The 15,942-nt window shown below is 35.8% G+C and overlaps 1 protein-coding gene across 1 annotated transcript in view; it reads left to right on the forward strand.

The window, feature by feature from the left end:
* Positions 1–218: 218 nt before the first annotated feature.
* LOC114356818 (carboxyl-terminal PDZ ligand of neuronal nitric oxide synthase protein-like) overlaps positions 219–15,942 on the forward strand; it is a gene marked incomplete at its 3' end in the record, with an annotated part of 93,742 nt that continues 78,018 nt past the window's right edge. The window contains exon 1 of the mRNA XM_028310180.1: positions 219–527. The remainder of the gene's footprint in view (positions 528–15,942) is intronic.

The following is a 15,942-nucleotide window of genomic DNA, read 5'->3' on the forward strand; positions in this document are numbered from 1 at the left end:
CAATCAAAATCAAACAAGGAAATCGGGAATGCAGGAGCACTGCCCGTGTCGATATAGTATAAAAAGTTTCTTTTGGAGTGCCGTGAGATAACAAATGACGAAACAATGACGCCCATGATGAGAGATGGTAAGGTAAGGAAGGAGGCATTCGAACCCCCCGCGTGCGCTGCGCGACGTTGCCGGCCCGCCAGGCTGCAACGAGACTCGTTGCCGTCCGTCGCCCGTCCGGCCCGTCATTCGCGCGGTACCTTCCACACAGCGCCCGCGTACCACCGCGCCGCCCGAAAGCGCGCCGTCACAAACAAACTTACATGTTCACTTTTCGCCGTTCCAAACCAGTTCCATTCAAACAATCCTATTAAAACAACAGATCTATCACAACCTCCACCAATAAAACCCCCGCAACGAGTTGGGCTTTAACCACGGAGGTGTTGTAACTTCGAAAAACTTTACAAAGTTTGTTTTTAAACTGTACGTGTGCATGTGTGAGCTTAAAGTCATGGCTGGACGAAGTCCCCACTAAACCGGTAAGTAAAACGGACTTTACTGGAAAATAATATTCGAATTAGAATAGATTTTGTAACCGCGTGGGAGCAGATTATGTTTTCTTTGTTATTTTAGATTATTGAAACAAAGCGACGGTGTAATCAGTTGATATTTTATGTTAGAATTGCATCCTCGATGGTGTCGGCAACTACTTTACCACAAAGACAACGATATGATCAACAAAGGCGTTGTTTATTAACGTTTATTTCTAGGAACTGCAGCGCGGTTTGAAAACTTAACACAAAGTTATTGTCACTTGTTATCATGTTCTTGGTATCATATTGCTTACGATTGTCTTGAAAGGAGACCAAGTAGAGATTATTTTCCATATACCTACTCGTAGAGCTGCAAATCTCATTGGTTGTAAGTATTATAAACGTGTTTTCTTTGGAAAAAGAGGACTCCAAGAAATAATTACGTATATTTAATGTAATTTAGTTATTCTTTAGATCGAATAGGTACATTTTGATGATTCTGCTTTTATTGTAGCATTATATTTACTTTAAGACAATAACTCATCGGAAAAAGTAGAGTCGCTGTAAAAAGAAATTTGAAATTGACTAAAACTTGCTTATCAATTTTCAGCTGTGTTAAAATTAGTCATATTCTTAAAAAAACATTTATTTTTATTCATTTATAACTGGATTTTGACCGTGTAGGAGTATTGTTACGTATTCAACATTGTTGGTAAGCCGTGAGTAAGGAGCTTACCCCAATGGGCTTTCTATTAATAATTTATGCTTCTCAAGATTTTAAAAAGCTTCCTGAAATTCAAGTTGATGAAGGGTTACAATACAAGCTCTAATTGACAGTCGGGAACAGGGAAGATTTAAGAATAATCTTTGAAGATGAAGAAGGAACTGAAATAATTTAACTGTTTTACTTTATAAGTATTAAAATGAAATATCCTACTAAGATAAAATACAATGAAGACATGATTTATGGTTTGCAGGATAACATGATGAATATTATCAAACTGTATGAAAAGATTTTTACGAGATTTTCCAAATCGGTACGCGGAACATTTCAGCAAAAACCCAACTGGCAGCTAAATAATTTGGTTTTCGAAGTATTAGTTCGGATTTGATATAACAACTGCTGAGTGCTGCATAAAGCTGATCTCCAAAAAATTTTGTATCGAAAGAGTAGTGGCATCGGGAGATAGCTGCTGGTATGCAAAAATGCATAAGTTGCTGAACACAATATTATTTTGTTACCTACTTGTAATCAAATAAACATCAGATACAAATGAAACCTCAGTTTTTAGTTAAATTAAACAACTTTATTAAGGGTCAAACAGAGTCTTGATCCTAATATCAAATTTTAATATACATAGGTCAAAGCTTAACTCGATCTAAGTAAACGATCAAAACAAGGGACATTACTTCAATATAATATTGGTTTATTGTCCAATGTTAGAATGGAAGTCTGTAAATGAACCTATTAAATTAATAGCAAAGCCAACCAAAGATTTATTAGCAATTGGGTCCACTGAGAAGGGAGTAAATGTAATTAATCGGCTTTTATTGGATAAACAGCGAAATTATTGTGCTCAACTCTCATAAAGTGGAGGGTTGGGTTGGACCTACTTGATGTCTATGTATACCTATGTCTTCTTTTGTGTGGGCTGCATCAATTCTTACGTCATAGATGTCTTCGGTTAGACCGGACCGATGTTGCAGCTCATTCAAGTTATTCAAGCTGTACTGTACAGTACCTAAAAAAAAAATACACAACACTAAAAACAAAACAAAAATATAAAAACAAAAAAATTTATAAAAAAAAAACATTGTATATAACTATCATCATCATTATCATTTTTGTAAATATTATTGACTCACGTACTTTTACAGTTTGCTCGTACAAAATAGCGAGAAACTATACCACTCTCTCTAAAAAAAAAAACTATTTAAGAAAGTCAACATCTACATTTATCTCTAATTATCTGGTAATAAACTACCAGACTAAAAAAAAAAATCCATATTATGCAGCTTAGCCAGCGATTGCTCGCCAGCTAAGCTGCCACCGGCTTTAGATGCAGTTTGCAGCTGTAAGACGTTATCAGGCACCTTTCCGAAACTATCTCGCGACTGTTTTATTCCGAGGATAAAAGTGCCCTATATTACTCCACATCGTGACTAATACAAGTTTTGTGCTTCTACGAGTAATAAGGGCCTTTGGAATTTGTTATAAATTTTGGAAATAATGATCGAATTCTGTTTTTGAACGAAAACAGGACAGACACTAATATTACTACTTTGGAAGCGTCTCTCGCGCAAACTATTCAGTTTAGAAACAAATGATATTAAAAGCGGGAAATGGAGCGGGCTATGCTCGGAGTTTCCCTGCGTGATCGAATCAGAAATGAGGAGATCCGCAGGAGAACCAAAGTAACCGACATAGCTCGCAGAATTGCTAAAATCAAGTGGCAGTGGGCGGGGCACATAGCTCGTAGAGACGATGGCCGTTGGGGCAGGAAAGTTCTCGAGTGGCGACCACGGGCNTTGTGGAAATCCTTGGGGGAGGCCTTTGTCCAGCAGTGGACGTCTTTAGCTGAAACGTAACGAAAGAAGAAGAAGATATTAAAAACCTCAATATAATTTTTGAAGACCTATCCATAGATAATACACACGTATGGGTTTACAGAATACATCTAAATACCAAGTTTCTTTCTACAGTACCTACCTATAGTTATCTTCTTATAGTTTCGGAAAAAGTGGCTGTGACATACGGACGGACAGATAGACAGAGAGACATGATGAATCTATAAGGGTTCCGTTTTTTGCCATTTGGCTACGGAAAACCAGGCCTTAAAGTACGTTTTATTTGCATTGTAGTATTTGAGCTATTCTACAAAACGAATATTAACATTATAGTATGCGTCTATTACATAGTTCCGACCGAACAACGAGACCGCTTCATAGCGGTGGCGTACTCGTACTTAATAAACACAGACTAAACTAACGTCAGACACAGATGGATGCAGTTTTACCTTTTAATAGCAAGCTTTTAATAGAAAAACTTGCAAACATCACATAGAAACGTGATTACTTTCATGTTTCCACGTGATTTTAAAAGTTTATGTAAAAATTATTAATTTTTCGAGCAAGAAACGTGGATTTCGTTTTCATAGGGTTTCTTGCTACTTCCGAGATTGCCTTGGTATTTTTGGTTTCGCTGGTTGACTGTTAACAGATTTGATTTCATTAACCACTGGGCACCACTGGGTCTGTGGCATTTGCAAAAGATTAAAAGTTATTTAAACCTTTTTATTGATATCAATTTTATTATAAATCAATGCAAAGGTTTATAATAACATTGATATCAATCAAATTAAATAGTTTTTGTGTATGTTCAAGTAAATCATGACAAAAAAGTTACGTGTTCTATTATAATATACAGTGTTAATTAACTACCTAACATCATTTAATAATTACTTCTATCATAATTCATTTATTATAATAATTCATTTATTTCAATTTAATCACAATACATTATCCTGTAAGAACACAGTCCGTGTCCTTACTTGGAAGAATTTGGGCTGCCATAACTGAAATTCTTTCGCTTCATTAATTATTTATTAAAGCAATTGTAATTTCTAATTAGGGCATTAATAACATCTTTTGTTGAACAATTTCCATTTTCGCTGAATGTATCCCAGTTACTAATTGTAGGCTGAGTTTGACTTTGATAGAATATTCAAAGTTAAAAGATTTCAGATAAAGTAATTCATTCTTTGTTTTAAGTAGGTACTTCTCGCAATTTTCGGGGCTCTGTCACCCCTCATCACAACTGAAGCGTCAAATTCATTGAGATGTGAACAGATAAGCTATTTTAGCACGGTGTGTTTAGCAGTTACCCAGCTACCAACATTAGTTCTAATGTAGATAATTAATTAAAAACAAAGTTCTAAAGTTCTACTTTTTGTATGTATTTCAACTTAAATACTGGGCAGTAGAATAATAATCTCTTGTGTAACTCATTTTTATTAATAACATTATTATTACGTTATAGTTTTACAAGACTTTATTCTGTGTAATTTATGAACCTTGTACAGCAGTAGGATTAATTCTTATAATAAGTAACTTAGTCAGTCAATCTCTATATTTTTTTCTTAACGTACCAATAGGTCTGCCATTGGCATTAAGTACATACCGGTTGAACTTGGTCCTTTTAAGTCCGACCATGGGATATTCTTTTCTTTCTGGCCACTTGCTAACATAAATAATAACTCCAACTTGTCTAAGTGGTCTAAGTCGCGCTTTAGTAAGACGAACCTCCATCGTCAAACCCCTACGGCAAATGTTGGCTACTCACTGTCACTTTAGTTTTTTGTTTGGACTTTAACATTACAATTTTTTGAGTCGGTTAAACTTAATGCTGAGGTTTTCACATACCGTGCAAATGCATACCCCAGCACCATACATAATGTCTCCAAAACAGGTTTCGTTTTCAGAGTGATGGGCACGTGAAACACAGTTTCTCATTAAGTTCGCTTTAATATTTTGTGATTAAGCGTTTCAGTTTTAATACCATTCCTCCTTTATAAGATAGAAATTATCATTAATTTCAATTTACTTCCATGGAGTTCATAATTAATGTCACCTAGAGACCGTAATAGATGGTGTACCTATATAAAATAGCTTTACCTACGAGCCGTGTAGACTGTAGGTATATGTATATTAATACGCAATACGGTGATGGTGACTTTCTGAATCATCTTTATCGACTTCAACGCACTTACGAGGCAATTTATTCATATTCTCGAAAACGGGGAACTGACAGAGTCAATGCAAACTTGGTCCCGTTATACTGACTTTGTAATTGACTGCCTATATGAATGCACATCTGAGGGCGATGACTCAGATAACCCGTAACCTAACTAACCACAACCACTTAACACGATGAAACATGCTGGTAGGCAACAAAAAATAATAATTTTCACATTGGTACTATTTATATTCCAGTACATACATGTACCTACACTCGTGTATTGAATTTGAAAGCTTTCATAAATTAATAAATAGCTACAGAAATAGCTTTCACTTTAGTGATTTTCTGTTTTCAACATTTTGCTTCATTCCGTATTAACTCATTTTTTGCTATAACTTTAACTTAAATAGGTACAAGCTCTTAATTTCAATCTGCAATAATCTGAAGTGAACTTTCGATAGATCTCAAAGATAAAGCACGCACCTGTATGCAGAATCATCACTTTTAAAGTCAGTGACACGACTGCAGCTTCACCATTTCGAAATCTATGTTTACCTTTCATTCAAGGTTTGTGTGTCAGTCTGCCAGTATGATTCATACGTCTATGAATCTACAATACACGTGCTAGTGGCAATTAAATTGAACGATTGAAAAAGCTCAGCTGATTGGCAGCTTTTATTTTATTCGGTTTCTTGACATTGTCGTGTTAATTGTTGTGTCGTTTGGTCCACTTTTAGAACTAACGGTGTCTTGGAACCTGCTTATTATGGTTTTATAGTCTTATTTCCACGAATCAATAAATAAATCAAAATAATTAAAACATTAGTCTTTTAAACAAAATCCCTTCATCAAAAGTATAGTTATTTATGCAATTGTAGAATTAGGAATTTGAATGCGGTATCTGCAATTGTTTCTGGTATCTTTCTCCTAAAGCAATTGCTAACCACGTAGTTCTAGCCCAATCTTAGACTACGCTCGTAAACTAAAGTTTTGAGCGGCAAGTTAATTTTCTGATGCAGACCGAACAGAGCGAGAGGAATACTTAAATAGGTACGTTTAAAAAGTTGCATCACTCGGGCTGAAGCATAAGGTACATCGTTGTTAGATATGTCACATTGACATTTAAAGTCAGGATCTATAATTTGATCACCAACTAAACCCGCCTCCCTGTAGGGGGAAAGCTGAACTGTCTTAGACCCACAACAAATTAATTGGGAGTTAACAGATTCCAAAGTTTAGTAGCAACTTCCTACCGTTATTTGCTCCGTTGCACAAGTATGCAAATGCAAACGGACTTTGAATGAGAAATATATTTTGTCAATCCCCTCATTTGTGAATTAACTGCCATTTACACGTAATTCAAAGACAAACAAAATAGTAGCTACTCGTAGCTTATAGGCATCAGAAAACTTGGTTACTCAAATTTTAAAACAATATACAATCGCTATAAGCTTCAGTTTAATGAATAATATCATTATTGATGATGTATCGAAGCCTCCTTTCACGAAAACAAAACGTAATTTAAAAAAAGATGAATAACGCTGGCTTTCAAATGATGAAATGGAATCCTTTGTTGACTTTTCAGACGGCGAAAAAGGTACAAAACACAACTTAAGGTTTTTATATTCAAATACTTTTGTTGAAATATGATCTTAAGAGGGTCTCGAGCAGAAAGTTTTATCATCTAAGAATACTCCTATCGGAAAATTGGTCTGAGTTGTTGTTATGACATGTGCAGGTAGGTAATTTAATGAAATTTTTTGTTCCTTTTTGCCCGAGAATTTCTTTTAAACAAAGCAGCTACTGTATTATAATGGCATGTTGTAGGTACTTGTTTTTTACCTGTCCTATTAAAGATATAATAAGTTGTCATTCATATTTCGTTTGAAGGGCTGCATGTATGTAATTCTGAGTCTACCTGTAGGAGCACAGCAATGTTAATAATTTATTAACCAAAATTATACTGAGCATTTTGAGAGGTGTAATCCAGAAGGGACTATCTAATTTTAATGCATTTAAAATAGCCTTTTGCATACAAAGTAGTTTCAATCAGGGGTCATGTCGAATACGATTCAATCTTTATTTAGCGCATTAATATTAACATGTAGAGCGTTAGTTTTGAATACAATTGAAATATTTTAAACATTTAAACTAAATGAATACCATATAAATTCTATACTTAGGTTATGACTTTAGCAGCCGAAATCTTTTGCAAGGTGTTTTCTGTGTTAGTTAGAGATTTAAAAATAATTTATCTTCAGAATAGGGCGCGTAGATTTGTGGTGTTGGAGTTTTTTGCTTTTATATTAATTTGATGGTTAAATGTGGCGTTGTTGAATTCATTTACTCATTAACTTAAATGTCAATGCCATGTTCCGGATAAACTGTTCTCATTTCAGTTAATTATGCCTTACATTCGAAATAATTCCAAGTTATCGTGGACTTGTTCCCAGGCGACGCTTGCATGTAGGTATGCAATTTTTACTTGCATATGTCGCAGACCCGCATGATTATATTGAGACATTTTATACACCATTCAAATTCCAACGTTTGATATTAAACTTTAAGTTTCATATAACTCAATTTAAATGTCAGCAGAGTAAGATGTGATGTCAGGCACTTACGTTTTTAATCGATACCATTAATGCATACCAATTTGATATACAAATATGTATATTTGAAGCTATACTTTAGTTTATAACATACTGTGCACCAATTTTATGTTTGGATTTGGTATTGAAAATTAACTGACATAATCATAGAGTACAGCAACGTTATTTGCAATTACCGACCCAATTGTACAATTGCGGAAAACGCAACAAAACATTCGTCGAAACTTTAAATTTCAAAAGCACCTTTTAATATGCAGTTGCGGTCAAATGAAATATTCAGGATGCCAGCATCAGCGAATGCTGGAATACCCGTAGTGTAATTGACTGTATACGACTTAATATTACTGTAAATATGTACTTATCTTGTGCAAGGAAACCTTTATACGATCATACATATACTAATATTATAAAGCTGAAGTTTGTTTGTTTGCTTGGACGCCCTAGCTATCAATACTAATGGTCCAGTGAAAAAATATTTTTGTGTTGGATAGCCCATTTATCGAGGAAGGCTTTAGGCTAACTAACATCACCCTACAACCAATAGGGCAGAAGAAAATAAAAATGCTTTGCACGCGTACGAAGTCGTGGGCACAGCTAGTTAAAAGTTATAAAAAAGTTAAAGTTATAAAAAATTAAAATGTGCAGCACTAGATTGTTTAAAGAGTATAGGTACCTAGTTGAATGTCAAGTGTTCGAATCGCGAAATTCAGTGCGTAAACATATTGATGTATACGAGTCATTACCGCTCTATAAAATTCCATGTTTATTTTTGCGGCTAAAATGGGGGTACGATGGTATCGCTATAACATGCGGAGTGTAAGTGACAGGCGGGGAAACTTCATGGTAACTTGTACAGTGAACTTGGAACACCGTCCCGAGGTTGCTATCATCCGTCTTTTCCTTAGTCTTATCCGAATGAAAGAAAAACTTTTGTTTACGCATTTTCTTACAGCTCAAAATCTGCTCGCAGATCATGGTTAGTTTTTTTGTAATACTTTATGAAAGTAAACAATTTTCATGGATGAAAATCACTTTTCAATTTACAGGAAAAAAAGAGGGAAAATTTTGAATTTTTTCAGACAAAACCTAGTAGGTATAATGTTCTTCAAATCTTTTTACTGTCTCAATAACCTTTGTCCGGAAAAGATGCCTTGTCCTTATTTAAATTAAAGAAAAAAATCTAAATATTTTTGCATCTCTACAAAGGTCTCTTCAAAGAGAGGCCGGACCCACCTTAAGCCTGCAAGCTCTATTAGCCAAAATTACTCGTAACCTATTTCGACTTGATACAGAAGGGTCGCGGGGATTAATATAATTTATTCCGGGACGGTCGCAGTGTCAGGGCTTTTTTCTCACCCCAGATTAATACTAACTCGATTATTTAGCGCTTGAGTCATGAAAACGTGTAATTGCAGTTAACTCAGCTTGCATTTGAAAACACTGCGTTACACGATTTTGGTACCCGTTAAACTGATAGCTGGAATGAATAGGTAATTAGTCATAGATAAAAAGTTCCAAATATATGTGGTATCCATCACGTCTAGTTCTCGAGGTACAAGTCAATCATTATTTTAACTACCCTCACTTTAGGCGTATAAGAACAGTTGAGGTTTTCGATGATATTATACTTTTTCATTGTTTTATTTCATATAAAATCGTTTCCATTCGATAACCTCGATATCTCTGAGCATATTTATTTGAAAATCCATCATGACTACTGAAGTAAGTGGCCGTCGCAACTGCAAAAATGCACCAAATAAGTTTTGTTTGTGGTAAACACCACTCCACATAATACTTGGTCTGTTGAAAGAAAATTTTAAGGCTAAGAATAAAGAGGGAGATGGATTTATATATTTGAAGACGTTTTTTTCAAAGTTAAGTGACGCAAAACTCAAAGAAGGGACATTCATGGGACCACAAATACGCACATTAATGAAATACCTAAATTTTGACAAAAAGCTTACTTACAAGGAACTTGATGCCTGGTCATCACTGAAAGCAGTTGTAAAAGGGTTTTTAGGAAACCATAGAGCCGAAAATGCTGAACAGCTAGTTAACAACATGTTAAAAGCATACGAAAAGTTGGGTTGTAGAATGAGGTTAAAAATTCACTTTCTTCATTCCCACTTCTTTCTTTCAATCTAATCTTGGTGCTGTCAGTGATGAGCAGGGTGAGAGAAGTTCCACCAAGATGTAAAGAAGCTTTAAGAACGATTTCAAGGCCGTTGGTACACAACTATGCTAGGCGATTACTGTTGGCATCTAAAACGAGAAGATTTTTCAAAACACAAAAGACAAAGTAAAAATTTAAAGGTATTTTTGGTTTAAATTGTATGAATTTATTTTTCTTATATTTTTTATACCTAAATGATAAAAAATTAACTCTATTGATGTATAAAAGTCTGGTATATTTTATTAGATTTCTTTAAATTATGTTTGATTCTTTCAGTTTTAAGCATAATTTGGCACATCCTTACGGAAAAAAATGAGACGTGATGGGAAGAAAATATCCATGTATTCTTACTAAACGATAGGAATGAATAAGAAAACGCGACATTTCAAAGCGGGTACTTAATTTTCTTTTCCATTTGTAACGCAGTGAAATAGGCAAGAGTGGTGGATTAAGGTGAAATGTTTTAGGCCCCTTTCATTGTAACGCAGAGTTTGCAGCGGAGCTTGGAACATGTAAAGCTGGTTCTGCACACGTGCATTTTTCTTTCATGCAGAGAATAAATGCAGTGTTGCGCACTTTAGTGTCAGCATCTGCAGGAAAATTATACATTAACGTCACGTCCGTACTCTACACGCAATATCGGATACACGGATATCAGCGGAAGTCTATACCTAGTAGAGCATCATTTTGCTTGTAATTGAATTATGTCTAAACTTCGACCTGCATAAAAGCGCTTGTTCCGTGACCTTAGAAGATAAATGGACGTAAAGTGATTAAGCTGCACCTGCACGGTATCGGGAACGTTAATTGTGGTATAGTTTCGCTAACTTTATAATATCCACAATTTGTGCACGTACCTACATGAAACAATTTGGCTGAATTTATCGTAGAATGCTAAAAGTTGCTCCTTTTGTATTCCTCCAGATTGGATTGTAATTAAAAGAAAAGCAAGATAAAAGTTTATTTTGTTACGAAACAACAAATTAAGTTAGTAACTTTAAATAATAAAGTTTTATAATCATACGAGATAATACTAAGGCTGAGTTGCACCACCTTGTTTTAATCGGAACAATAACATTATCCGGTGCTTTTTGTATGGAGTTTGACAGATTTCTGACGTTTGTCAAAGTAAGTAAAATAAGATGGTGCAACCCAGCCTAAGTTATTTTGTTTTAACAGTTAAACATTAAACTTCAGTATCGTGTCAGAATATTTAACAAGCTAGCAACTGTAACGTATTCATTCGTACGCGATCCACTGCCGGCTTCCAGGCAACCTGGTTATGATGATATTCGCCGCGAAACTACAAACTCAATTAAAGTGCCTAACAGGCTAAAGTTCATTGGAACCTGAAAACCCTAACGCGAAACTGAAGTCCCTGCAGGTACAGAAACAACCAACTTTACAATGGATGTAACAATAATAGAGTAGGATTGTAGGTTACGTGAGACATTTAGGGGGGGAGGGGGTCAGGAAAAACCTCACTAAATCTCACGTAGGGGAGAGGGGGGGTCTCGACAAATATCTCGTAATAATTGTTCAGCTAGAAACAATTTAAAATTTAAATAGTTTTACTCGTACATTATACAACGAAACCGAAAAGAGGTATCCACTCAATTGCGATCTCATTTTAAGAGAAGTTTTTTATACAGGGTGTCCCGTAATGTAACGTCAAGCCGGAACTGGGTGTTGAGGCAAGTTGTGCTGGTTATCAGAAAAATATAAAAAAAAATCTATGTGGCATATTTTAAAAATAATAGGCATTTAAAAAAAATCAAAAAATTCTACTCCAGGTGACGGTTCTTTTACTCGTGTTGCCACTATATTTTTCTGATAACCAGCACAACTTGCCTCAACACCCAGTTCCGGCTTGACGTTACATTACGGGACACCCTGTATATTATGTTTAAATCTAATGCATTAATTAACTAATCGAAGCATAGAATAACTCATTTACATTGCAATTACGCATTTTGAAAAATCTCACGTGAGATTAGAGGGAAGGGGGAGAAGTTGAGCAAAATCTCACGAAATCTCACCAAGGGGAGAAGGGGGGTTGAAAATAGAAATAGCCAAAATTGTCTCACGTAATTAATGGATGCCCCCAACTACACTCAACATCAAATAAACCGCACCTTCTGCGACGCGAACTTTAAAGATTTTCTTCTGACACAATCATGGTGCCCCAACAATATTGGTGTTATTTGAAAGCCCAATAAATATCCTTAAAGAAAAACACATTTAATTTCTAAATAAATGATTATCATATACCATAAATGTGACTTGAAAAGAGACCTCACTTTGGGCTCACCTGTGGGATTAATTAGACCAAATTTTATGGTTATACTAAAACCAAATAATGATCACACGTGTCCTCTTTAACAGATGGATACCGATTAATCCCAACTTAACAGTTTTATAGCCATAAAAGTTGGCTCAAGCGTAATAGCCTATTTTTTGAAGAAGTGACTCTGGATCCTTCTAAAGACACATTTTTGGGGTAAAAACCTTTCCTTTAATGAAATGAAGCTTAGAACTAGGATTTTAAATGGTGCCAATATTGGTGGGAAGTGGGGATGCATACGTTTGAAAGTGCTTGTTGCGGGAGGTGCGATTTATTTGATGTTGAGTGTATTATGCTTTGTTATCTATCAAAGACAGCAAGCACTTTTTGTGCGAAGCAGATTTCTTCAGAAAGCTGCATAATCTTGGATATCGATGAGACAACGGGACGCCTGTCATATCAAATGTCTCATCTCGATACCGGGGCAGACAACCACTCACCGCTCACTAAATGGGTCGGCTATTAAAAGTGACTAGAAGGCAGCGAGGGTAATAACATCAGGCTAAGATTGTAGAGGTGAGACTACGGAACGTTTCCATATCCTATATGCGCGCGTTCGCTCCCGGCGTTATGAAATTTTACTCACGTTTCCAAAGGGAACATACATAGGCTTTGCATAAAAACAAGTTAAGACATCTTAATTTCAATTAATTTTAACGGTGCGGCTTTAATTTCGTTCAAAATGTGTAACGACGTTTGTGTTGCAGCCGTACAAATATTGAGTTTTTTTTTATAAAATGGGGATTTATTGAAATGCGTAAGCGTGACGTTTCCGCACATGTCGATATGGATAGGATAGATATCGTATGTCAAATAAATATAATGAAAATTGTGAAAACGAGCGTGCCATTTTTTAAACGTCATCCATAATCTGTGTCTAAACTAAACATCGTAAGCGCCATTCACATTTTTATCAGAAAGTTAATAAATAGGTATATTCTTATTTAGTTTTTTTGAAATCTAAAACAGTCAGGAAATCGAAGAGGTTTATACCAATGTCTTTGTGATTTTATAGGAATTTTTATTGTAAAACACGGCCATATTAAGATTTTATACAAAATTTCAGAGCTAACTTTAAGAATTTCTTCTATCGAGCAAAATTAATCGTGTTTTCAAAACAGTCATCCCATCACACATAGGTACGTTCTGTAATACATATTGAACATTTCAGTACGAAATATCGTCAATTCTTTATGTAACAGCTAACAGAAAACAGTCATTATTGCCGTTTTCACTTACTAAGGCCCCTCAAGCATTTAACACACAATTATTTTTAACTTATACTAAAGCCTACCATAAAAGTCGTCCTGAGTTAAGATTAAGAAATTGCCTCAATGTGACCGCCCGGCTTCAGTTAACGCGGTCTAAACGCCTTGTTATTTTTGCATGCGAATTGTCGTTAGATGTTTTCATCCTTTCGAATGTCAAGGTCATAGTCAATTAGAGTAACGTTCCACTCAGCCTCGGGTCAAATGATTGGAAAATTACCAAATTGGGAAAAAATTGAATGATTGAACAAGATCCTTGCTCTACACCGCTCAGCCCCGCTTCATCCCGCACAGCTCTACTGAGCTCGACACCGCTGTGCCACGCTTAACCCCGCGCACCATACATTTTAATGTAAATCTTCTACTGCTTCTACTCCTTGAGCATATTTTCACATGTAATTATATTTATTCAAACTTCACTCATACTAAAGAACTTGTTTGTTTCTAAGCGCATTGTAAGTGCTTCAAAGGAAACTGGAGATAAAAGAAATCATTTTTCCTCTGTTAGTAATTTGTCGTCACCTTTGTTCAGAATTTTATTCACGCTGCCTGTTTTTCTTCTATTCATTTCATTTGTTTGTCCCGGTGATGTTGAATATTTTTGATAAGTAGGTACAACATGTACAGACGACGGCACGTTAAGGTAAACACTGTGGGTTCTTGTGCAGTTTAAATTAAAAATGGGTAGCCTGATGTGCTGTCGTGTGTAGGTATCTACTATTTTATAAGAGACTAGCTGCGCCCGCGACTTCGTACGCGTGAAAATAGAATAGTATTTCGCTTTTCAACATTATTATCCCGCCATTATTGGCTGTAGGGTGATGTTATATAGCCTAAAGCTTTCCTTGATAAATGGGTTATTCAAAAATATTGTTTCAAAATGAACCAGTACTTCCTGAGATTAGCGCGTTCAAGCAAACAAATAAACAAACTCTTCAGCATAATATTAAGATTAAAAACCTGCTTACATTAAATGAAGTTCTTTGAACTTGGTATAGCTAAGTGTAAATTTAGCCCCATTATTAGATCCAGGGAAGGCGGAATGTTAGTTGCTTAGTCATCAAGCGGTTCCCAATACGTCTTATTAGACTGCCCCGACGTCCCGAGATTCCGGACCGCCCCCGCTCGCCTGACCGGTTCTAGCCTCCACGTGTCCATTGCTCCTTAAGTTAGGACCGTGTGGCGAATTGCTTTTATAAAACATATTCGAGCTGACTTCAGTAATTTATCAAATGAAATTCACAAATAAATATAATTGTGATTTAGTCCCATTATTAGACCCAGGAAAGGCGGAATGTTAGTTCCGTAGTCATTAAGCGGTGCCAATACGACTTATTAGACTGCCCTGACGTCCCGAGATTCCGCACCGCCCTCGCTCGCCTGACCGGTTCTAGCTTCCACGTGTCTCTTGCTCGGGTTATGGTTATAGTTACAGTTGAAGTAAGGTGGTGCTGAGTTGCACTGGTCTAAGTCTGGATTTTAGAAATAACCCAAAGGTCAAATAACTTGACTGGTTTATGCTGAACTAGTTTTTACTTTTACCCGCGGTTTCGCCCGTGTTAATTTCGGTGCTGTAGCCTACGTTACCTTGGGATAATGTAGCATTCTAATGGTGAAAGATTTTTTCAAATCGGTCCAGTTGCGGAGCTTTTTCTATACAAACAATTAATCATGACTAATATTAGTAGATTAGAAGTGATATTACAATTAACAAGATAATCATATTATTTATTCTAAACTAATGACTGTATCGAAGCAGACAAAGCTAGATCTACTTGAACTTTCTAAAGCAACCAACAGATGAGGATTAATTGAATAATCTAAAATCGTCCCAAAATCTGGCGGTTCTTGTTAATTATTTGTAACTGGAGCAAATAAACTTAATTTTAACTCAACATCTGAAGCGATTGGAACGTGAGCGTCACAAATCGAGGGCGATAGCCGCGCGGCTGTGACTTGCGCCGGAGTTACAACGACCTTGTACGAGACTGCAGTGCTGCTTGCTCGAGCTTCTGTAAACTTATGACTGTTAAAATCTATGCGAGTGAATCGCTTTTTAATGTTTCGGTGCTGTTGTGGCTTTTTGACGCTGCTTTAAAATTGCGTCGAATGAAAATGAGCTTTCTTGACGTTTTTGACATAAAAGCAATGTATTGTTATATTTTATTTTAAATTATTTACAGACTAGCTTTTGCCTGCAGCTTCACCCGCGTGAAATTTAGTTTGTCACAGATCGTCATAAATTATAGTATACAGGGTGTCCCGTAATGTAACGTCAAGCCGGAA

Source organism: Ostrinia furnacalis, unplaced genomic scaffold (genome assembly GCF_004193835.3).
Source record: "Ostrinia furnacalis isolate ACB-3 unplaced genomic scaffold, ASM419383v2 OfSCF2961, whole genome shotgun sequence".
In the NCBI taxonomy this organism is placed as follows: Eukaryota; Metazoa; Arthropoda; class Insecta; order Lepidoptera; family Crambidae; genus Ostrinia; species Ostrinia furnacalis.